Source organism: Lissotriton helveticus, chromosome 8 (assembly GCF_964261635.1).
Source record: "Lissotriton helveticus chromosome 8, aLisHel1.1, whole genome shotgun sequence".
NCBI classification, from domain to species: Eukaryota; Metazoa; Chordata; class Amphibia; order Caudata; family Salamandridae; genus Lissotriton; species Lissotriton helveticus.
Window position 1 is genome coordinate 806,000,164 of NC_136069.1, and position 26,030 is coordinate 806,026,193.

General features: G+C 43.9%; 1 protein-coding gene across 1 annotated transcript in view; it reads right to left on the reverse strand.

The window, feature by feature from the left end:
* Positions 1-26,030, reverse strand: part of TMTC4 (transmembrane O-mannosyltransferase targeting cadherins 4) — an 861,371-nt gene that overhangs the window by 711,383 nt on the left and 123,958 nt on the right. The gene's annotated exons all lie outside the window — the stretch shown is intronic.

Here is a 26,030-nt window from a genome sequence, read left to right on the forward strand (position 1 = left end):
TATTTTGGCAATGTAACCCCACAGTGTGGGCATTCTGTATATATAAGTGTTAGGCAATCTTGTGTTGTCCTGAAGATGAACCTTGAATCAGAATAGGGTTCGAAACGTCGTCGACTTTTATACACTAAATGCTTATTTATCCAGTGACATTATTATTTGCATATGTGTATTTTTGGATTGTCTGTGTATAATTTATGACATTCAGACTGCTGGAAATTGCCTACATTTCCTTGTTTGTTCCTGCCCTGAGTGTGGTAGTTGGGCACCGGCTGGTGTCCTACTTGTATCACACCCAACTTTTACGCACTTTATACATTGAAAAGTTAAACTGTCAGGCTGGACATTGGATATAGAACTATTAAGTCTATATTTATTGGAATCTATTGCTCTCTGGTCCAGGGACATTGTTTTGGTTAATATATAAGCACCCAAGGTCCCTAGCTTATTGCACCTTTGGGTACCCTTGTGTTCTTCAAATCTGAGTCTTGCGCTACCAAAAGTATATGAGTTAGCGGCAGGCTTTGGAAAGATTTCAGGATATGAAATCAACCAAGGGAAAACGGTCAAAATGGCTTGGAATATCACCACACAAGAGAGCTATGTTAAAGGGAAATGTGGTACTTGGGCATTAAAATTACTGAGAAAATAGAGCAAATCCCTGAATCTAATTTTCAAAAGATCAATAAGGAAATAGGTAAACTACTACTGGGGTGGTCTCATTTGCCTCTATCCATATATGGGAGAATTAACATCATAAAAATGACCTATCTCCCTAAAATTACTTTCCAATTCCAGAATATTCCACTGGCTTTTAAGGATGAGTGGCTCAAAAAATAACTCAATCCAAGATAACTAGCTTTATTTGGGCCTCAAAAGGAGTGCCTATTTCATGGAAAAAACTGAGATGACAACATGAGAAGGGGGGTCTAAGGTTGTCAGATCTATCTTATTATGCCTGTTTTTTTTTTTTATTAAAAGGAGGGAAATGACTGTTTAAGGGACCAGATTACTCAGAAATAGGAAAGATGTATGCCGCAGTGCTAAAAAATGTAAAAGGGGGAGAGGTGTGGCACCGCGGCCAGGGCGACTGACGCTGGACATCACGGTTTGATCCCTGGCTCCGGTGGCAGGGGTCTGCCCAGCACCATGCTACTCGGGGCAATAGCTTGCTTAATCTTCCCAAAGGCCCTCAGCGCCGAGATACCCCTTCAGGGGTGATTCATGTGCTATACAAGTACTGGATTAATATGGCTTTATCCATAAATATGGAGACCCACGCTTTTAAAAAAGATTCGTTTAAAGACCCTACAGAGCTTAGCTGAAACGTGGCATAAAGTCAGGAGAGAGTTAAAAATTAATTACTATAGTGGGTTGACGCCAATTTTTGACTCCTTGCCAGGAGAGCATATTCAAGATTTATGGCAAGTATCTTGTGACATACTATGCTCCACAGTCCGACTCGCAAATTTAAGGCGGAACCACCTCTTTTGTCTTCATAGGGTCTTTTGGACTCCATACAAATTATCTAAACTGGGCAGCGGAACAGCATCTAAATGTTCGAAATGCAACAAGGAGAAAGGTGATGATATTCACATGTTTATGCTCTGTCCGGTGATCCAAGGTTTCTGGCGAGATGTGAGTAACACAATAACACAATATTCTCTATACTTGGTGAAGCATCGCAGGTAAGCCAATTGCTGGTCTTCTTTGGACTTACAAATAATTAATACATAATTAACAAATAATTATGTATCCTTGTTAAAAAATACAAAAAAATGTATTTTCTACTTAATACTACTATTTAATACTACTTGCTCGCAGAGAAATCTGCAAAAACTGGGTAAAGGCTAACCCCCCTAGAAAATAGAATGGCTGGCTTCAATTAAATACACTAATTTGCTGGATAGAACGCATAAATGTAAGCAAAATGCATTCTGGCTTCCTTAGGAGGAATGGGTACAGGCACTAATAAATTGAGTCCAATGAATAGGCCTCTATACCATATTGTCAAATACTCTGGTGGTTGCCGATGGTAGATTGGGCGGACTAGGCACCAATGGTTGAGTAAAGATGGCAAGGTGTAGAGTGTACCACTCCAGGTCTCTAAAAGAGCACTAGAAGCGCCTCTGGGAAGTGATCAAGGTTTGAACTCCTGAATACCTGGGCAATGAGGACTTAATAAAAAAATGGGGAAAAAAATGAAGAAGGCCAACAAAAACCTGGAGGCCAGCCAAGAACTCCAAAAAGCTTGGCATGACCAAAAGGCTGTCTTGGCTGTTTACCAGCCAGACCAGAAGGTGTGGGTGTTGAAGCCTGTGGCCCCAGCAGCTCTCCAAAACAAGTGTAGCGGACCCCACACCATCCTTGAAAAGAAAGGTGAGGCCACCTACTTGGCGGACCTAGGTACTCCAAGAAGTTCCCATAGGCAACTTCATGTGAACTGCCTGAAACCTTTTGTTGCCAGGGCTCACATGGGCTTGCTCATGGCAACTGATGAGGGACAGGAGGAAGAGAGTGACCCTCTCCCTGATGGAGATGTAGGCGGAGGAAGAGGGGGAGGCCGAAGCCCCACCAAGAACATCTGAATGGCCGAGTCCGCAGGGACGTGGAACAAAAGAGCGCCTTCGAAAGGAAGGTCCACCAGCCGTTCTCGAACGTTCTCTGGGAACACACTGTCCCGAAGCCAGGCATGTCGACGAAGTGCAACCGAAGAATCCATGGTACGGCCAAGCACCTCCGAGATGTCTAGAGCGGAGCAAAGAATAAACACCACCAGCTCCCAGCCATCCAACACATGGTGCCGCAGATCAACACAGGCACCCTCCTGAGAAGCGGCAGACATAAGGGACTCCGCCGAGTCCCACAAGGCAGAAGTGGCCCTAGTCAAAACACAGAGTGTTAAGGGCCCTCAGAGCTGCACTGGTGGATGCAAACATATTGCGCCCCCAGGAGTCAAGCCAGTGGGCCTCCCGAGACAGGGGGGACAACAGCGGTGGTAGAGAGGGGAAGGCATTCTGCAAAAGAGGGCCCCTGGTAGGAGGGTGGAGGGAAAGAAACAGAGGATCACGCGGCGCCGGATGGTGGAGGTGCAGAAGGTGTTGGAGCACCGGGTCCCCCGTGGCGGGGCGGCCCCAAGCCCCCAGAAGAGAAGAATGGAGCAAACCCTCGAAGGGAAGCAGCAGCTCCCTACCACCAGAACCTTGATGGAGGACTTCCAGAAGATGATCCGCAGGGAAATGGGCAGCAGGATCACCCATGCGCAAAATCCACACAGCCGTAGAAACCGCGGTGGAGAAAGCAGCTCCTCAGTAGGTGACGGCTGCAAACTAAGGCGGCTGTCCCCCAAGCCAACCGGAGGAAGGAAGGGCCAGGTCCAGAAAGGAGGAAGAGGGACCGAGGAGTTGGGGACCTCACACGAAGACTGCGGCGACGGCGAGGAGCCGTTCTTAGAGAGAAAGCTTGGGAGAAAGCCACAACGCGGCTGCCCGTCTCTTGCAAGGCGACACCAGCAAGCACCAAACCTCTGGAGAAGAGGAGGTGTCATAGGACGAGTCAATGGCCCGACTTTGGGGAGACGCCGGAACTACCTCCGCCACAGGGCTCGGCGCAGGAGACCGGGGTTGGGCCGGAGCTAGGGCGGCGAAGGAACGACATCCGAAAGGCGTTGACCCGACCTCCGACGAGGCAACCGCCTGCGTGGAGGGGCGAGAGAGACCCGGGGTGGGACGAGGAGTCCCCCGCCAGCCTAGGCTCTCCTCCAGCCCCTGTGGCGCCGCCAGGGCCAGCAGCTGCCAGCGCCTAAGCGTAGTCACCTTGGACGCGGCCACCGCCTGTCCCGAGGGGGACTCAGAGATGCCACCCAAGCCCCAGCGACCACCCGCGACACCAAAGACACTCCCGCAGGAGTTTGCGGGAAGCAGAGGCGCTGTGGTCCGAAGGAGGGACCCCCCAAGGGCCACACCCCAACGGCACCACATCCTCCGAACCTGGATCCGAGCCAGCCGGAGCCACCGGCGATGCCACGGAGGGCCCCACACATGGCAAGGGATCCGCAGACGTCCCAGGAGGGGAAGGAGGAGGGGAAGAAGCCAGCAAGGCCTAAGCATATGTCGCCATCTGGGCTCTAGACATCCCCACACCGGGAAATGACGGATAGGGGATGACACGCGGGGCCGCACCACCCGCGGAGAGCCCATGCCCCCAACAGGCCGGGAACCAGCCCTCGGGGACAAGCTGAAACACTTACCGACAGGTGAGCAAAGCCTTTGCGGCCTGGGAGATGGTTGATGTCAAAGACGGAGGCGGTGATTCCTGAAACCCTCCGCAGGGGCCGGGTGTGGAGACGACGTCGACCTGGACATGCGGGCTGAAAGAAGGTTCATCCGGCGCTCCCGCCGGGACTTCGGTTTCATCTGCTGGAACGCCTCACAATCAGTAGAGTCGTGGTGTTCCCCCAAACACCACATGCAGATGGGGTGAGGATCTGTCGCCGACATCTGTCGCGTACAAGACGAGCACGTCTTAAAGCTCGAAGGCATTCGCACACTGTTCCCACACAGACGCAACAAGCGAAAGGGAAAAAAAGGTCAGAAACAGGCCAGGAGCACGATCCGGATCCGCGTTGCACGCGGAAAAGGAAAAAACTGACGTAGGCACGCCAGGGTGGGACTTATGTGACCTCGCTGACGTCACGTACGCGGATGTCAGGGCGGAGTTGCGTGATGCCGTCACCCCCAGCGCGCAGGGATGCTGAGCAAAACAATTTCCGGGTCCATTCTCACGCCTGGGGATAATTCTATGTTAAGAAATCTGTGGCTAGTACTCTCTATCAGATCCCAATGTTGCAACCACTCACTGTTGCCCTCATCAACTTTATGAGCCTGCGCCCCAGGTGGGGGGCGGTGGATCGATCCAAAAAGACATTTGGGGGGCAGTAGTTAAAGTCCCCTCCCAACAGCAGATCATCAATCGCTAGGTGCTCCAATGGGCGCAGAGAGGGACTAGAAGAAGGCTACCTGATCTTGATTCGGGGCATAGGGTGAGATTTCTTTACCCAACAATCTGCCCTTGACCAAGACATACCTCCATTCCTTATTGATAAAGGAGTGTTCCAGTTCAAAAGGAGTTCCCCCCTTATTCCAAAGTCGGGTTCCCAGGGCATATGCAGAGTAGGAGGTGGCATATAGCTGACCTCATCATAGGTGCTGCAGAAAGGTGGGTATCCTGCAGCATGGCAATGTGTATACCCCTGCAACGAACATACCTGTGGATATTGTATAGTTTGGCTACAGACCCCATCCCCCGGATGTTCTAAGTTATGCAGAAACTTGAGACCCTGATGTTGAGTAGCCATTTAACCAACCTAAACCCAATCCCGCATCCACACCTCCCACCACAGCAGTTACCACAATCCCTGAGATAAACAAACACCCCAACTTTGAACTCCCCTACCCAAGAGCAGCCCAGCAATGACTGGCCACCCAAAAATGTAATATAAAAGCTTTGTCATAGGCGTGACTCCTCCAGACTCCTGGTAGGGGCCTAGTGGTGAGGGTCAGGCAAAGGGAGACAATCTCTTTCAGTACCGTTCCAGCCCTGGGACCAGACCGTTGCCCCGATTTGACCACCCGGGCCCCCCATCCAAGTGTCCCAGGACCAGCAACAAAGGCGCTCTCTGCGGCCCTTATAGCCAGCTCTATAGTGGATAAGCGGAGGGCCCACCAGGAGGCAGACATCAGAGGCCCCCATCGCCTAACCGATATCACAAAGGGGGAATCCGGGACTGGCCCAAATCCCAACAAACTGCTATCTCAGAGCTGCGCCACCTCAACTCAGCTCCTCCGCAGTCTGTGGGAGACCCCCTGCTTCCATCATCAAACCCTCTGATTCAGGTTCAACTGTCTGGCATTCTGAAAGGGAGCCTGACTCAGAGTCTGACACATGTGGCACTGTGTTCTTAGCCATTTCCTGGAGTGCGGCCGCCATGTCTTTCTCGGTTTGCGATCTAGGCAGTTTCTTCAGAGTCCCCCAGTGAGCAAATTGCTGAGAACGCTTCCTGGGCCTGCGTCTGGCCTCACCTCTCAAGGTCCAGGTAGCCAGTCGGGTCATCCCTGATATATAAGCTTCCAGCCATTACCATGATGTTTTGGGATTGTCACAGAAGATCATGGTACCATCCGGAATTATTTTCAATTTGGCAGGGAACATCAACGAATATTGTAGACCTTCCTCCTGAAGCACCTTCCTTACCTCCAAGAAGGAGGCTCTCTTAGTCTGCACTGTGGCGGTGAAGTCAGGAAACAGTGACACCTTCACATTACCAATGGTGAAAGGGCCTCCCTCATGTGCCCTTTACAATAACACATCTCTACCTCTTAAGTGAAGAAGCCTGGTCATCAAAGGTCGGCGGTGGCGGCCTGGTGCCAGCAGCCTAGCCGGGACCCTATGGGCTCGTTCCAGGGCGAAGAAGGGCAACAGATGATTCGGCCCACTTCGCCCTGTATCCATTGCTCAAGATAAGCCACCATGTCTCCTCCCTCTGTAACTTCAGTGTCCCCCCCCTCGCACATCGTTCCAACGGTTTCAACGGTTGCGGCCCTCTGCATCTTCAGCAGTGTTCTAGGATTTGCACCCTGTTGCTCAGATCTGTCAACTGCTGGGTCAACGTCAGGTGTCCTGGTTGCAACTCTACCACCACAGTCGCCACTCCTTTCACCCTATGAGGACATTTATGGTGGTCAGCCCTTAGGAGCCCCAGGCCTACTGAGACGGCACTAATGTCTTGCTCGAGTGTAGACTTAATATCCGCAATGGCTGTAAGGATCTTATCTAGTTGAACTTTAATGGGGGCATTAGGGCATTAAAGGCTCAGACCCATCCGCATCTACCATCACAGGCTAGGAAGAGCCCCCTACTCCTGACTTAATGCCCGGCAGTTTAACCTTTGGTTTTCCCATGGTCGTGGTTGGGTCTTCCAGCGACCCCGTTGAGCTGCTCAGATTGGTCCACCCTGGCACCCAAGCATCTGACAGAAAAATCTCATACACTCAGGATCGGCCAGCTCCGCACACACCAAACCAGTACCCAGTGGGCTGAGCACCAGTTACCAATGTCTAGAGTTTATTACTACATGTGGAGGTACTGATCCAGACCAAAGTCTCCAGTCCTGTAGGCTCATACTCCGTGAAAGCCCCAGGCACCAAGTGTTAGGTGCCTCCCCTCCCCCGGGTAGTCTTCCAGACACCAATAGCCTGTATGCCACTATGTCACACTCAGGTTCACACCTTAGGGCATGTGCAGGTGCCCAGTATGGCAACCGGTCCAGATCCCAGTCATATAGCAGACATTACCCGGTGGAGTGAAGTGTCAGTACAGGACCCCTAGATCAATGTGACATTATTGGCTCACAAAAGTCCTTGCCACCAGAGAATTGCCCCCAGGGCCCAGCATGCCAAGCCCACGACAAGGGCCCTCATTGGGTGCCGACTTGTGCACCAAGATCTCTGGCTCTTTCACACACACCACCCAGTCAGGACCACAGGCCCACACTCTTGTTGCCGCCCCCAGCGGCAGGTGGCCATCCAGCAGTAAAGGTTGAGTACAAGGAGGTCAAAGGGCACGGGCTGCCCCCCTACTGCAGGCTGTCGCCTGGCACTGAGGTTCACTCCTATCATTGGGTGCACCCCCCAGCAAGGTCCTCTGCCCTTTCTCCTCACATTATCTTTCAGGTGTTCAAGCAGTGTTCTTCAGCAATGGGTCGACCCCTCTCTCTAGGCACACCAGGTGCAGGGCTCCATGCAGCAGGCTCCGCACCTCAGGCAATGAAGCGTCAGGCCCCACCTTGCAGCAGAATCAGGGGCCGAGGTAGCAACCCAGCATGACGAGGCCACACTCCACACTGGTTGCCGGTGCTGGGTTTCTTAACATGCATCTACGCATTCAGCAAAAACTCTACGTAGCCCTGCGGCTGGGCTCAGATGCTCCAGCTTGCGGCACCGCTACAGTGTTCTAGCACTGATCACCATTCACAAGTGGGGCCAGGGAGAGTCTGTGCCTCCAGCAGCATCTTCGCACTCGTGGCACCTGCAGCCAGGCACTGCCTCCTTCAGAGGTGCTTGCCATGGTTCACAGCCGCCATCTTGCGTAGGCTGGGCAGTCTCTCCTATGGCTATCGGTGGTCCCCGCCGGCCGCTATTGCCCTTCTCACCACAAGTATGATGCCTCCAGGGGTGCAGCTGCCAGGCTCCTCTTAGTTCAGGGGCCGCTGACAACCCCGGATGGCAGATGAGGCAGGATAGATTATGAGCTGGAGCAGAGCACAGAGATTAAGCATCTGCCAGCTTTGGGTGACAAGCCCCCGTCAGGTGTTAATTGTTATTGGTATTCCTGAGTATGCTGTACTCTGTCTGAACTCTGAAAGATCAGATGTCATAAAACAGCTTTCATTGGTATAATTGTCCTTATTTCAGGCTGTTGAAGATTCCCCTTGATTTTATAAAACTCTGCAGAGATTTGCTGATGTATTGGAAACATGTTGAATGCTGACAGGATAACTTCCCCTTTCTAATGGGACCACTCAAGTGGCATGACTGACCAGGAAAGTAGGAATTCAGGAAACTAAGTCTCAGGAGGGTCTGAGTACTCTGAAAGACCTTGAATGTGGGGCTAAGACGATCATCCAGTTACTTAATGCACTACTAATAAAGGAAAAGCTATGACAGCACCTGCTGAATACATGATCAGATACAGAATGATATGTGAGATAACACTGGCCTGCCCGAGTAACGTATCTCACACTACTCACTTAAAATGTATACAGTTTCATTATCTGCTTATGCACATATTGAACATGGGCACTGCACCCTGGGATTCCTAAAGCTGTCATAGATGCCTGCTTTAAGGTCCAAACTCATTGAGATAACTTCATAAATATAGTATGTCCATAAGTGGTTCATTCCTTCTGGTCCCAGGTTACTATAATGTCAAAAAGTATGAGGAGCAATCTTCTTAGGAAGGAGCTAGATCTAACACCACAAGCAAGGGGGAAAACAAGCAATGTGATTTCATTTACCTAACACTACTGTTGGCTAAAAGTAAAATGGCTATATTGTGGAAAGAGAAGATTGCCACCATGAGAGAAAAGTTGGGTCCAAGTGATATAAGGGGTACAAATGGAACACAGCTCTATCTACAATGCTGAAGGACAACGTGAAAAAGCCTGGATCATACATTGTCCAGTTACAAAAAGACATTCAATCTTTTACTTAGGTATGAAGAGCACCACGTATCTCTAACAAGGTTATGATGATCCCTAGAGATAGGGGAAGACTTGCATGCTCTAACTTCTTGGAATACTACTGGGCAGCCCACCTACACTTTCTCTCAGAATGGGTAGTCTATTAAAGTGAGAAGCGCTGGTCCCTTATGGACCATGAAGTGCTTTGCTGCCGTCTTTGGGACCTACCTCAGCATGCACAGCCCAGAAGCACCTACTATCACCGACCACAACGGTCCTGGATATATGGGACCGGATAGCTCTCAGAAAGGGACTTACCATTTTCACATCCTCCAACACACCAATTGATGGGAACCCAGACTTTATGCTAGTCCTCTGCCCCGCAGCTTTCCCAGAATTAGGAGGGAAGGAATGTAGAGACCTTGTGGGACCTCTACATGGAGGATTCCATAAAGTCCTTTGAGCACTGCAAACAGCATTTGCACATAATGAAGAGATCAAACCTACAATACGGTCAGCTCAGACATTGGGCCCTTTACCAGCCTAACACAGTGGCAGCAACAAGATCGCTCACTTAGTTTGAAAAATTAGTAAGGGATTTCCAAGGTACACAGGACCTAATTTCAAGGATATACTGCACTCACCAGGATTCCAAATCCAGGGCAGAGCACAATTACCATTTAAGGTGGGCTCCGCACAAGGGAAAAGATATATCCCTCTAAGGACTGGATCTCCTGTTGCAGGACATATCCAAATCACTCAGCCGCATTCCCCAAAGGGAGATGCTCTACAAAATGATTTACCAATTGTAGCTTCCTTCTGACCGGTTGCACCACAATACTTCTCAGCATCGGGCTTATGTTGGAGTTGCAACTGAGAAAATGACACCATTGTGCATGTCTTGTCGAACTTCACACTTATCTACACATCCTGTAAGAAAATACTGGGCCACATCAAGGGAACTCAGGGCTAGCCCATCCCAGCTGACAACTTCCTCTCTCCCTTGAATAAGAGCGGGAAGATGGAGTGCATGACAAGCCCTGACGGAGCGCTTACAAGTCACATATTGGGGGCTGCCAGACAACTGATCACCTTCTACTGGAAATAAACTGACCCGTGGCCTAACTCTCTAAGGTACTATAAGATGTTGCAGGTCCGTCCCATGGAACAGCTGATACACAAGCTGGCTAGCACAGATGAGAAATACACATGTGGATTATATGGCAGGGCTGGAACAAAAATCTTGTGCCCAAAAAAGCTCAGGGCCCTACAACTCATTGAGCACCCCTACCCGAGTGACCCCATTAAAGACACTAATACCACCGGCATAGCACCAACCCCAGCAGGGGAAGATTACATACTGCATCACCCCGTTGGAAAAACAAACTCCCAGCACATCTCCAAAGCCACTGGAGGTATTTAAACAGAGATCCATCACCCGCACTCCTATTGGAGCAATAACGAACACGCATCTACACACCCTTAATCGAAGCTCAAGCGCATGAAATGGCCATGACCGCTTGCTTCGTCTCACACACTACTTGCTATTCACCCTTTCCCCCTCTGTTTGCAGCAAATGCCCTCAAATCTTGAATCTACCAAGTTTACCCCCTCAAGACGCCCTGTGGCCTTTGCCTCCACCGTGCAAGCGGGAGGGGGTAAGCTCTAAGTTTTAATGAATATGGTTGGTGACATCGGCCTTTGGCCACTATTGCTGCTAACTATAATATTAACTATATGTACCTTGGCACTGTACCACAATTCCATTGAAAACTTTAGTAACAAAATATGAAACAAAGAGTCCGGATTATCTGATGCTCTTATAGTGTGGGACACTCTCCTATGCGATATGAACCACCAATGGAGGAGAGACCTGATTATTAAGAATTATATAAGTCCGATTAGCAAAATTTAGGTGTCCAAATACCGCCAAGTCAAGTAAAACATAGAAAGTGTGTGATGAGGCCCATTTACCATGCATTTAAAACAATACATTACATCAACTGTATGATTAGAAAAGAGAACAGTGGTGGCAGAAAGGTCACTAGGTGGAACTCATTAGCAACATTGCCTTGATTATAACATTAATCAAAATGTGTAAGATTAATCAAAATGTAATATGCTAGTATAATAAAGAACTGGTGAAGTTTGAAAACCAATATAAAATGTAAACGAAACATAAGGGGGGCTTCTACAGGATCTATGGACCTTCAGGGGTTAGTAGATAAGACAGTTGTGGGATTTCAGGATGAATACTTGTTTGCTTTCTAGTTGCATTGCTGAAGGAGTAGATTGACTGTGTTTGTTAGCTTGCTTACATTTTTTGTCTGAGTTTGTATATTTTGTCAGTAAAGAATGCTAACATTTCTCTGCATTTTTGTCTTGAATGTTGTATAGTTAGTGTTTTGCTGGTTTTTCCCCCTATATAGATATGGAGCTATTTTTCTGTCTGCTGACTCATGACACTTGGAGTATTTAGCAAGTCAGTGAATGGATTTGACACCATCATCTTTGTACGGCTTGTACAGGTTTACTTTCTAAATTGAGTGTATCGGAGAGCCTCATGAACGTTTTGTTCACTGCAAAAGGGGGAATCAATTATTAAAATGTGAGCAGTATATTTCTTGTAAGGACAGGAACAATTAGCGGAAGACTCATACTGGATGTGTGAATGACTTCTTCACTACTTTTAGAGGTTGACCTTGTTGAAAGAACTAGAGAACATAAGCACTCTGCAACAGAATTGGTAATAACTGGCATAGTACAGCGAATAAAATATTTAGCTAGCACCTCCAGTGAGCCCTCTGGATCAGTGTTAAGGGAGGTATCTGGCAACATCGCTATGCATGATGCCAGAGACCTCCTCACCATTCCATATTTGAAGAGCGTGATTAGTAGAAGAAGACACCAAAGTAAAACATTACCTATGCAATTAAAAGCTTTTAGAGACATTCGAATACCCCCATACCCACAGAAACATTTAACTCTAACCATACCTACTTTATAACAATCTTTCCCCTAAAATACAAATATTTGCTACTCTACACAACCTTATGACAAAAGAAAATAGTGAAACATGGATGATGGATGGGATGTTTAAAACAATATCTATTCCTCCAAATGTACACTATAAATTGCAAAAATTAACAACAATATTGTGCCTCTTATATACGAATTACTGTCAGACAAATAATTTTACACATAATATGAATTTCCATTAATATAAAAAGCAATGATTACAAATCCTGTGAAAATAATGATTTGCTTTGGAAATGAAATGATTTCAACAATAATAAACTGTAACATGGCATTCAAAATCAGGGATATTTTTCAGTTTTTCCATTTATCACAGGCCATATTGAGTAAAATACAAAACAAAATCCTTAGCTGGAGATTATATGTCTGACAGTAAACTTGAGTTCGAGTGAAAAAAAAATTAACATCAGTCTTTGTACCACTTGACCATGTAGACTATTTTAGACATCATTTATACAATCACCATATTATTCTCAAAATGAAAAGACATTGGCTCCTGGGACAAGTACTACATTATTTTGAACAGACTTGAATTAGCACTTAAAGAGGTCCGGTCACAGGCAACTTCCACGTTACAAAATTGACTGGTGGAACAGCTACTCGACTAGAGTGTACAAAAATCTACAATCCCATAGAGGGAAGGCATAACTCTTTCGCCAGTTCTATTGGGAAAGCACATCCTACAGTCTATAATTTCCTGGAACGTTTGAAAAAGGTGCAAAGCTTTCAGGAAATAAAGACAAGCACAATCATTTTAAAAGAGTAACTAAAGGAAATAAACTAGTAAATGAACAACTCATTTTTAAATTATTAAATAATTAAGCAATTTGATGTGTTTGGGTGCATTGGATATTTAAAAAATATTGCATACATTTTACATTACTAAACATGTAACATAATAATAAAAAGAACACTACTTTCCTTTTTACTCTCCTGCCTTGCAATATCCTTAATTACTTTTTTCTTGAAAAACAAATGGCTAATCTTTTCTATAAATTAAAAACGCATTAAATCAGTTCCCTATTTACTACACTTAACAGACAACATTGAAATCAAAGATCGTTTCCTCTTATCTGAGGCAGTCTTTTTTTTTTGAGTGCTGGAACGATTTTAAAATCCTCTCACAAACTGTACTAGATAATCCACATTAAAATCTAAATAAATTGTGTGTTTATCTCAAAACCCACCTAGGTACAACAAAAACAATCATCTCAAGAAATATCAAAAAGTAATTCACGTCAACCATAAAAAAACTGAAAATATATATATTTTTAAAAAGTATTCTGTTTCAAATGAAAGAAGAAATATATTTATAGGGTGTGTATATAAAAAAAGAGTAACATAGCCTACACCTTCTTACATACAATTAATCAAAATATCTAGTCAATCTCACGAAAGCTACAATAGAGAGAACATCTTTAGAAATGTTCCAAAAAAGGAAAAACTAGCTTCCAGTGAGTCACAGGAGGCAGGCATTTCTGGCAAGTCCTCTTGCCTTGGTGGTGGTAGGTGGTGAAATCGGGCCGCAAAAGTGACACCAGGGGAAAGGGAAGAGTTTCTCCTTCTCCCCACCCCCATGTCTTTCTTGAGTGCATTTCTGCTCCATCCCCCCCCCCTGTCTCTCTTGAGTCCATTCCAGCTGCGTTGTTGCAGGTGGGACCACGATTGTGCAGCAGTAATGCAAGCACCGGGCCACCACACATGTTTTGCTGAGGCAGGAAAAGCCCCTTGGGCAACAGTCACTCCTCCATTTTGGCCCAATATGTCCTTCATTTTCCATCCCACCGGGGGGGGGGGGGTAGATCTGCCGTTTAGACACCAAGGATTCAAATTATATATATGTAGGGGGTGGCCTGAAGGGGTATTTGTTCTCTCATTTTCTGCACCCAGTCCCCACTCCCAAGGACAGATCCACAATTTTTTAGGCTGATCTGACCCTGGGGAGTTGAAAACCACTAAACACCAGGGATAACTAAATATGTTTATTTATAGAGTGGCCTGACAAGGGACTTCAAGGGAACATTTGGTTGTTATTTTTTATTTATTTCTTTTTACACCTACTTGTGGCAGATCCTGTGTTTTTGTAGGCCGATCTGCTGCTGGGGGGAGGGGAGATGGAAACCAACTAGTCATCGGGTGTTCACATAATAAATATAGATGTTTGTGGGGGAGTGGCTGCTTGGGCATGGATCGCTCCCCTGAAGGGAGCATATGTTCTCTTGTTTTCTGCGCTGCAGGGGCAGATAGCCTTTTTTTAGACCAAGCTGCCCACAGTGGGTGCAGGAAACCACTAGCCACGAGACATTTATATTATGCATGTGGGAGGGAAGAAGCCCCTTGGGTAAGGGTCGCTCCTCCTAAAAGAGGTGAATTCTGCTTGGTGTTTTGGAAATGGTAGATATGCAGTTTGTGTATTGCATGAGTTTGGTAAGGAAACATTTTGTAACATTTACTTAAATTGAGTATGGTTGCCCTGCTTAATAGTTTTTTCACTGAAATAATAATATTAGCATATTTAGCTTATGTTTTATTGTTATCAAGTTCACATTTAGTTTTATGCAATTCTAAAATGTGTTATCTTGATTGCAATTGTTTTTTATGTTTTTCTTTTCTAGTGAGATATCTTTGGCGCTTCGGTGCCTGTGCAGAGTATGTGCACTTGATCCTCAGTCTAGCTGTCCGTGGCAAATGAGAGGTATCTTTATGTAGTAGAATGTACATGAGCAAGCGGGATTGCAGCCCGGGGCTGGAAGGCTTCTCATTGGAGGTGTTGAACCCTAGGTTGCCCCTGACATGGTACAGACTGTTTTGTCTGGCTTTAGTGGTGTTGCGGGTGTAGAGTTGATACAGAAACCATTTTGCGTATCAATTTTTTTCAACTCTTTACTGATGATGTGTTTTTGAATTGTATAGTTGAGCGAACCAATTTGTGAGCAGAACAGTTTAGGAGGGAGAACAATGCCACACCTAAGACCCAGTCTAGAGATAGCGATGAACTGCAATAAATCTCCACGAGATGAAGCAGTTGCAGTATTTAACTTTTTTATGGGATTGCTAAGGGAGGCATCATTGTCTTTATATTGGTTTAATAGTCCCATGACAGCAACTGCTATTTTACCAGTAACCATGTGTCGAGATTGGTATTTGCTTCTGTAGTGAATACTGCATTTTGGGAATAATGCTACAGCTTGGCAATCAGATTACACTCAATATTTGGCCTGTCACTGACCATTTAGTAGATTGTTTCTCAAAGATCTATGATCTAGGTAAAAATAGAATTATGGAAGAGTCTATTGTCCTATTCAAGGGCTGTTTGCTCTTCAGTCAGCACATACCCAGCAGGCGAGCACGTTATGGTATTAAGCGGTTATGTTGTGTGTGAACGTGGCACTGGATATGTATATCATTTCAGGGTGTACACTGGTAAGCATTTTTCGCCTGCCCCCCTGCTTGCCCCTCCACTATTGAAGTCAGTGAAACCATTGAGTGAGAACTTGCTGGAATGCTTTTTCACAAAGGTCACCATTTATACGTTGACAATTTCTACATAGTAGTGCAATTATTTAAAAAATTGTTCAAAGCGGGCACTGTGGCATGTGGCACAATCCAGTCTAACAGTAAAGGTTACCCTAAAGAGTTTGTGTGTAAGAAACTTCAAAACAGATAGAGCAGTGTCTAGAAATGGACTACTTGCTTAAAAGTTTCAAAAGAAGAGATGTTCACATGTCCTAACTATTCACAATGAAAGCACTTCACCTGTGACTGCATGTTGTCAGGTAGCTGAAATGTGAAAACCAGTACATGGGAAGTGTACATATATAGCAAATTAAAGGTTGGAGCCTTACAATGCTGATTGAAAGTCATACATCTGGTACAAGAAGTTGGCTCTCCATTTGTTTTATTAGGCATCCTTCAATGCTCATGTCGTCTTCAAAGATCACTCAACAAAATCAAAGGTGTCTTTTGTACAGTTTAAGCAGTCAGTAATAGGCAGCCTTGCTGCAATAGAGCAACACGTGTTCCTAGAATTGGTGTGATGGAGGATGTGGCTAGATTAAAAAATCACCACTTTCCGGAATACATTCCTCGAACACCCAAAAACATACTTTCCTTGTCGGAGAAGTAGAGTCTGTGTATGAAGAGGAGTACGCAAGGAGAGTGCTATGTACTGCCCCGATAGTTCTTCTAATCTTGACCTATGGAAGCTTACATGTTTTTAACTGTAACATACACAAATCAAGTATTGGGAGCCATAATGAGAATAAAAGGCAACTGGCTATAATCAACATTGCTATGTATTTTTTGTTTTTGAGACCAGATTGTGAATTGTTTGATGTGTCTAGAAACAGGAGTTGTCTTCTACTAACAGGTAGGTTATTTGAATTTTTTTTTAAACCTAGAAATAATGTGCTGTTTTTAGTTGGGTGTTATTTTTTCTATATGTACTATGGGTGTGCGTAATCTGTTTATGTTGTGAGGGTTTCAGAAAGGAAAATGGTGTTGGAGCTTCGTGCTGATGTCTGGGTGGCAGTTGACTGGGGGGGTGTAGTGGCGGTTAGCTGGTGATGTGTATGTGCCTATGTGTGCGCTGGGGGCCGACTAACACTCTGTAGTGGTGGTTGATTGGCAGCGTATGTGTAGTGGTGGTTGCCTGGCATAGTGTGTGAAGTGGCGGTTGACTAGTGCTGTGTGTGTAGAAACATTTGACGGTAGTGTGTGAGTAGAGGCAGTTAATTGACGGTGTATGAGTAGTGGTAGCTGACTGACGGAGTATGTGCCGTGGCGGTTGACTGGCGGTATTTATGTACGTATGCATGGAGTGCCGGCTGGCGGTGTGTGTGCATTGGCAGTTGAAAGTCTGTGTGGGTGGGTGTAGTGGCAGTTGACTGGTGGTATGTGTAGTAGCAGCTTACTGGAGTTATGTATGTGGTAGCGGATGAATGGAGTTGTGTGTACTACCGGCTGACTGGAGTTATGTGTCTATGTGGTGGCTGACTGGAGTTATGTGTGAGCAGGGGTTCACTGAGTGTGTGTGTGTGTGTGTGTGTGCGTGTGTGTGTGTGTGTGTTTGCGGCTGGATGGTAGGGTGTGTTTATTGACTTGCTGCTGGTGAGTTTTCAAGTTGGTTGATGTCTGGATGATTGGTGTTATGATTGGTGTGAAAGTCCTGTGGCTGTATGAAAGTGAAGGGCCCTTGAATGACGCAGTTTGTTGATATGAGTGTTTTTTTGGGGGTGGGGGGGGGGGGGTGGGGGGTGGTTGTCCTCATTTGCCATCCCTTGCTCCAAAAAGAGAAATATAAGCACCGACCACCGTATGTGTCCTTTAGAAACCAGAGTGGAACCTTCTCCTGACCAAGTTTAGGACAAATATACCAGACTGACGGAAGATGATTACAAGGAATTTTTAATTGCTCCATCTTAGGCACCTGTTTGCCTGCTGGACTTGGATGGTTGTCGAATTATTGCGCCCTGCCACCACCATGTCCATGGAGTATATATGATACGAGTGTTGTAATGTGTTGGGCCCGCAGTTGGTGGTGTGAATGGTTTTCTGTGTGTGATGCATAAAAAGCGTGTGAATGGTATATAAATCAGTTGGTGTCTTGTCATGGCTTTACAGATCACGAGTTGCGAGTCATAGGTTCAGCATTCAAAAATTTCAATCATCTTATTAGCAGTGATTTCTGAGTTTTCATTTTTAAGAAATCATCTGTTAAAAAATGTACATTTTGAACTTTTCATGCACCCTTGTGCCAAACCCATCCAGTATGTGTGTGTAGCTGTATAGTGTATAGGTGTGCCTTTTCTGGCATTCACTGTCAGAGTATACTTACTTTTCAGAAATGTGTGGGTTTGGGAGGTCTCCCTGGGATCTGGCTTAGCTAGGGCCTAAAATCCACAGCTACCCAATTTTCTTTTAAAAAAGGGTTTGTTTAGGGGAACAATTTGAAGTGTCCATGTTGTGTTTGGGGCCCTTTGCTGTTGCAGGTGCTAGGCGGTCCACCCACACAAGTAAGGTACCATTGTTATCGGGAGACGTGGGGTGACCCCTTAGTGGTAGAAATGTTGTGTGCCATTTTTAGGGGGAAAAAAACCCTTTTTCCTACTGTTCTAAACTAGCAATATTTTGGCTATTTTCTTGGTTCCTTCCAGGGGAATCCGGAAACCCTGGGTACCCTTAGAATCCCTATGATGTTGCAATCTGATGAGGCTACCTTATGGGGAAAAAGTTATGAAGGCCTAAGTGTGTAGTATCCCAAATAGCACAAAACGGCCTTAGCGTTCTAGTGGGAAAAGGCTTAGCAGCTAAGGGGCTAAACCAGATGAATAACCTAGGGCCATGAAGGCAAAGTGCATGGAATCTTTTGATGTCAGGAGATAAATGTTCAGACATTAGTCTTCAGTACTCGGGCTCTGTTTTCAGAAGAACTGACATTCTGCTAAGATTCCTTGCTGATAAACCCAAACCTGCAACATGGGCAGGTTTTCGATGCAAAGCCTATTTGGGCTGCAGTACCTTGCGTCTCCTCTATCACTGTTATAGCGGTGATTGACTGTTGCCGTGAATTGGGAAGAGCAACTCAAATCCCAGCATTTATAACAGGTCAGTCTTTTCGAAAGCAGCATACAAGACCATATTATTATATTTTTTTAAAGTCCAAGGGAACACTGCCTCGCCTAGGTTCTCTGCTGGCGGAAACATCCTTGACAGACCCACCACCTCATCAATATGTAAAATCATAGGTTATAAGGAATATTGACGATGTCAACATCCCATTTTCTCTCTTGTTGGTGTAAATGCTGATGAAATGGTTTACCTAATGAGCTGCTACTTCCAGGGATCTAGCTTGGCCTACCGGTGTGGAACGTAAAGTACAAAAAGGCAGAATATCAGGAACAAAACAATACATTACTCACAATAGGAAAATACGAATATATGTCCTGACATGAAATGGACAGGATGTGGAACAAAATTTAAAAAAGCTGGAGAGAGGGAGGGTGGAATGGTGGAGTTCACAAATACTGGCACACATTTTGGGGGAATTTGCAGAGAGATTAGGCAATGGGAAGGACCCATGGGGACGGTCATTCTTTTTCAGAGGACAGATGGCCCCGCCCCAGCTTGTAGTTTCATCCTCTCATTATTAAGATACTGACACTGCAAGTGAATGGGAGAGACATCCACTGAGGCCTCACGTGTATGAGTATATGAGCATTTGGGGCCCATGTCTAAGGCTCACATCGAGAAGCTAAGAAGCCTTGCTATGGCAAATGACAAAGGTGGAAATCTACATGTTAAATGTGAGCGTGTTGGGGGCGTGGCTACGGCGCCAATCAAGATGGCCACCTGAAGAGGTAGCTCTGTAACGTCGGGACCTGTTTTGACCCAGGGGTGCGTTTCATCGCACCGATACCCATCGGAAACATTCCTGACCTACATTGGAAGATGTGAAGATTCTGGTGAGCCGTTCTCCTTCGCAAAGCGAGCTGCGTTCATTTTTATTCATGCCGCCGACGTTCCTCTCTCAGCAGTGTCCACCATCTTAGCTGCGCTCCGGCTAATGCGGCTTTGTGAGAACATGCAATTTTTACATTTCTTCAATCTTCGTTATTCTGCAATTTCAGGTACATGTCCTATATGCAGCACGTTCCTTATGAATGGAGTGTTAGTTATGCTCTTTAATACGACGTATTGGACATCTTATTAATTAATTCGCTCTTAAATGGCCACTATTTTGTCTCCTTTACAATATCAGCTAACTACATGACTCTTGGCTGCACTGCTATTTTAAAGAAATATCTGAGACTTTTCAGTTTATATGGAGTTCTCAAGTGTCTTTTGAATGGATACTACTGTGTCTACTTTTTTCTGTCATATCATTAAGCGCAGCACATCATATATTTTTGCTTCCTCAGCTACAACATTACAACTTTCATAGCTATTCCTCATTAATAACTGTCCTCCTTAACATTACAAATAGAGATCTCTTATTATTCTATTGAACTCTCCTCAGTGGACTATGATGCGTTGCTCCTGAATGCTCTTGACTAGCTTTTCAATTTTATAAAGCTTTTAGTCATCCCAAGGGGACGCTCTACATTGATTTTTTGTGCAGTTTGGATACCACGGCTGTTGTATTGCTCGTTCAAGGATCACTTGTGGAATTTTATATATGGGAAGATTGCACAAACCAAAATTTGTCTTTGTGCCTCGAAGTCAGTCTTCATCGTTAACTCCACCCTCTTCCTTAGCGGTTAATTCATCCTGTACTACGGGAAAGATGGCTGGAGTGGCTTCCAATCGCAACGCTTCTTCACAATCTACCACCAACAAATCGTCTCCACCATCTGTATCTTCTAAGTGTCTGAAGCACGATCCTCCCTCTCCGGACAAGTCGTCATCTCCTATTTCCATGGAGCTGCTGTTGGAGGAAATTCACGCATTGCGTCCGTTTGTAGAAGAAACAAACAGCAAAATGCAATTCCTTGAGGAAAAATGGTCTACAATGGAGAGTAGAGTACCCTCTATAGAACAACAACTTACAGAGGTTCAAAAAGATTCTCAGAGACTTTCCTCTTTAGAAAAAGAAGTCTGCAACATTCAACAACACACTAAGGATTTAGAAAATAGAAATAGGAGGAATAACCTACATATTTATGGGCTGCCTGAAGCTTTAGAAGGTGACGATCCTGTCTCCTTTTTTTCCTCCTTTCTGCCGAAACTCTTGGACATGCCCTCTTGTACATCCCTCAGTATACAGAGAGCTCACAGACTTGGTCCTCGTTCTTCAATTTCTACTTCTACAGTCAAACCGAGAGGAGTCATCATTCTATTTTTGAAGTTTACTGACTTGCTTTTGGTTCTCTCTGCAGCTAGAGCCAAAAGGCAAATCTCTTGGCTGGGTCAGAAGGTGTTCCTTCCTCAAGATGTTTCTAATGCTACTGCGGCCAGAAGAAAGGAATTCCTTAATCTTCGTCAACCTCTCCGCTCTCTTGGTGCTAGATATGGCCTTTTCTATCCCTGCATTTTTAAGGTGACTTTTCAAAACCAAACTTTGTCTTTTCATGATCCTGCGGAACTTAAGAACTTTATTCACATCCACACTACCAACAACATGGATACTGCTGGTTCTTCTAACGGCTGATAGAATTGACCTTTTTCCATTATATGGTTCATATTAGAATTTTTTCTTACTTCTTCTGTTTGTTTTGTTGAAGAAATTTACAAAATTGTTTCTAGTATGATATAGTTTTTGTTGTTCATCCTAATAGCTTAATAATTGTCTATTTTTTGTGCTTCTATTATGTTACTTAAATACTTATTTTCTCTCTTTCTCTCAGTTAGTTCAAGGTTGATTAATTATTATTTTACTCTTTACTTATATATGTCTCCCTTTTTCTTGTATTATGTTAGCCGAATTCGTAACTCCTATTGTATATTTGAAGTTTATTGTATCTCCTTTGTAAATCTCACAGGTTTGTCTATTAATTCCCAATGCATATGGTCTGTTTTCCTACCCTTCCTAGTCCTGATGTGTTCCGGACTCCCCAGGTTCGGGCTGGTTCATCTTTTCGTGTGTCGTTCTTGCCCCAGTTGTGTCTCTCTTTGTCCCCCTCAGGTATGTCATCCTTTTTGGATATGTACTGTCTCTTCTTGGTTTTCTTTTCTATTTCCCTCTCTCCTTTCCTCCTTCCTTTTTCCCAGCCTTCATTGGTTCTACAATTTCTTTCTACTCATCTAATTATTTCCCCCATCTCCTTCCCTTGTCTTTCTTTTCTTACTTGTATTTGCTTCTTCTTTCACCATTTTCTATTTCTACAGTCTCCTCCACTCCATTACTGCTTTCACTTCTCCTCCTGTACCTCTTTCTTTTTCACCCTGTGGCTTTATCTCTATCAATTCTTTCTTTTACTATTTTACAAGCTTAATTTTGATGTTATGGTATTTTACAACTTAATAAGGTCTTACTGTATAAATGATATTATACTTTTCCATTCAGAGTTATTACACGGAATGTAAAAGGTAATAATAATCCTATAAAGAGGCAGAGAATTATTTGACATTTAGCCTCCTATAAACCAGATTGAGTTTCATTACAAGAAACTCATTTGTCTGAGGCTGAAGCTCTTAAACTTAAACATAATTGGGTTGGTTCAGTACTGATATCTCCAACAAATACAAAAAAGAATGGAGTTGTTATTTTATGTCATGAAAAGTTGAAATGCTCTGTTGTAACGCAAGACATTGATTGGGATGGTAGGTGGATTCTGGTCAAATTAGTAATTAATAATATCCCTCTTACTGTTTTTAATCTTTATGGCCCAACTCAACCCGATCCCACTTTCTGGCCCACTATTACAAACAAGCTTTTTTGGTACAAAGATGACTTTTTCATACTTGGTGGTGATTGTAATCAAATTATGGACCCTTTTATTGATCGCAAATCTCAGGTACGTTTTATTCCCCATAAGACCCATAAACAAATTCTTAGTACTATCTCTCAGGCTCATCTAGTTGACGCTTGGATGTTATGTAATCCAGATCAATCGGAATTTTCCTTTTTACTCCCCTCCACATGGATCTCTATCCAGGATTGACTATATATTCCTTTCCAAATCCATGGCCCAGAACCTGGTTTCCTTCTCGATCGAGCCAATTCTGATTTCAGACCAACCTCCGGTGGTTGTTGATTTTGATTTACTCCCTCTCGCTCTAAGTCTTCCAGATGGAGGTTTAATAATTATCTATTACAAGATCCAACTTTCTCCTCTTCCTTTACCTCTTTTGCTGAAGAATTCTTTTCTATAAATGAAGATTATTCTATGTCTCCGGTTCTGGTGTGGGATAGCTTTAAAGCCACTGCTCGTGGTTTTATTATTGATTTTGTTTCTAAGAAGAAGAAACAGACATGTACTAAACATAAGGCTTTATTGGCCTCCATCAAACGCTTAGAACATCAGTTTTATACTTCCTCATCAGACTCCACTCTCCAATATCTTATTCGCCCAAAGATGAATTTTAATAAAATATCAACTAATAATGCTTCCTTTACTTTACTCCGTAGTAGTACTAGATACTATGGCGGTCAAAATAAGGTTGGATCACTTCTTGCTAATTATTTAAAATCAAAAAAGAAAGAACACTCATTGACTTTATTCAATCAACAGATGGTACACTTCTTTTCAAAGATCAGGATATCTTAGATGAATTTACTAAATTTTATAGTGATTTATATATCCCTGAGCTACCTCCATCTGCTTCACAAATTGATGAGTATCTCAGCACAATTCCTCCTCCTTCCTCTTCAGATCTTGATTTCGCCTCTTTAGGTCTCTCACTCCAGGAAATCTCTACTTCCTGGAATTCTCTAAAGAAACAAAAATCCCCCGGTCCGGATGGTTTTTCAGTGGAATTTTATCTTCACTTCTCTAATTTGTTATTACCAAAACGCTTTCAACTTTTTCAACACTTTTGTTCCATAGGCACAGCAAGCGGTACGTTTCTGGAGGCTTCTATTTGTCTTATTCACAAAGATGGTAACGATTCCAAATTTTGTAAGAACTACTGTCCCATTTCCTTGATAAATGTGGACTATAAGATCTTCGCCACATTATTAGCATTACGTCTTGAGTCCTTTCTTCCTCATCTAACTGGCCCTGAACAATGCGGATTTGTCAAGGGGAGACTAACTTCTGATAACTCTCGCTTATTTTTTAATGTTCTCAATAAAGCTTCTACTCTACCTTTTCCTCTTGCAGCGATCTCCACTGACGCAGAAAAGGCCTTTGACAGGGTGGATTGGTCCTTCCTGTTTAAATCTCTTCGATGGCACGGATTTGGTAATAAGTTCATCGCTCTTGTTTCTCTTCTTTATTCTGCTCTCTATGCTTCCACTATTGTCAATGGACAAATGTCTAACCATTTTTCACTTCATCGTTGTGTTCGGCAAGGTTGTCCACTCTCGCCCCTTTTATTTGTTCTATCTCTTGAGCCTTTTTTATCCCGTATTCGTCTTAACCCCTCTATTTTTGGTTTCCCATATGGCGATCATCACTTGAAATTGTCTGCTTATGCTGACGATATATTACTTTTCATCTCCAATCCGGACTCCTCTGTCACTGCACTTTTAAAAGAAATTTCTGATTTCTCTACGGTATCAGGTTACAAGATCAATTCTGATAAAACAGAAGTTTCACCAATTACTAAATTTTGTCTTAAACAACAATTCGATTTCACTGGTTGTTCTAAAATGAAATATCTTGGCATTTGGTTTTCCAACACCATTACTGAATCTGTTAAAATTAACATGTCGACTGCTCTAGATTGCATTTCCAAACTTCTTTCTTCCTGGAACCCTCTTATTCTTTCTTCCTGGGGTCATCTTGATTCCTTTAAGATGATGATTACTCCAATTCTATTATATTACTTTTCAATGATTCCAGTCCACGTTCCTGTAACATTTTTTTTAAAAATAGACTAATTGCTTTCCAAATTTTTATGGAAAAACAAAAAATCCAGGATTTCTTTATTTCATCTCAGAAAACCAAAACTTGTTGGCGGGGTTGATTTTCCAGATTTTCAGTTATATCAGGTTAATTTTCCAGATTGTCAGTTATATCATAAGGCTTTCTGTTTAAAACAAGCCTCTCATTGGCTCCTTAAGGAACCATCTCCCTTCTCTCCTTTATGGGTACATATTGAACGCTGTTTATTTACTCCCTTCTTGACTAATGAAGTTCTTTCCTTTACTGCTAAGAGCACTCTTACATCCCTCCCACTTTTTAAACATACCTGTTTATTATTACGACTGTTTTTTCAACCAAAACTACTATCCAGGAATGATTTTCTAGATTCTACTCTTTGGCATAATCGTCTTATCACCATAAATAACAGACCTCTATATTGGTCCTTGTGGAGGGCAAAGGGAATTGCCTCAGTTAAAGACCTGATTGATGGTACTTCTCCCTGCTCGTTCCCTATTTTTCAAGATAATTTCAAATGTCCTCGTTCATTCTCATACAAATTCTCCACCCTTATGGACACCATATTGAATATTTTTTACTCCCTTCCTTCTGCTGAACCTTCAAATACGAAACACCCTCTTTTAAAATTGTTGGCATTATGGCAGAAAGCTTTCTACTCTACAACTCAAAACTAAGGCAGAGCTTGCTTGGGAATCGGATTTAGATTTTCAGCTTACTACTGATTTATGGAAAGGGATTTGGGCTCGTTCGCTGAGGATATCGAGATCTGCCTCCACACCCAATCTATGTTTTTTCCATATCATAGACTATATTTTACTCCTATTTCTATAGCTAACTTCATGCGCACAGACACTAATAAATGCTGGTCTTGTGATTTTTCACCAGAAGATCTTTCACATTTCCTTTTTTTAATGCCCTTGTGTACTTTCTTTTTGGACACAAATTTGGGCTTGTTTATCCACCATTTTTAAGTTTCACACTCCCATGTCTAATCTTCTTCTCTTTATGGGAAGTTTGTCAGAATCCATCTCTTCACCATCCTGTGAAAAAGGTTTGTTTGATCTCATGTTGGCTTTAGCATTTCAACAAATTACGTTGAACTGGAAATCTTTGACAAAACTTTCAACTAAGTCATGGTGGAACAATGTGTGCTATTATCATCGATTAGATGTTGCTTATGTCTCCCAATGTAATCCACATGTTAATAGAGATATTTTTTGGTTGCCATTAACTACTCATTTAAATAAGTTGATAATCAATGTTGCGTCTCC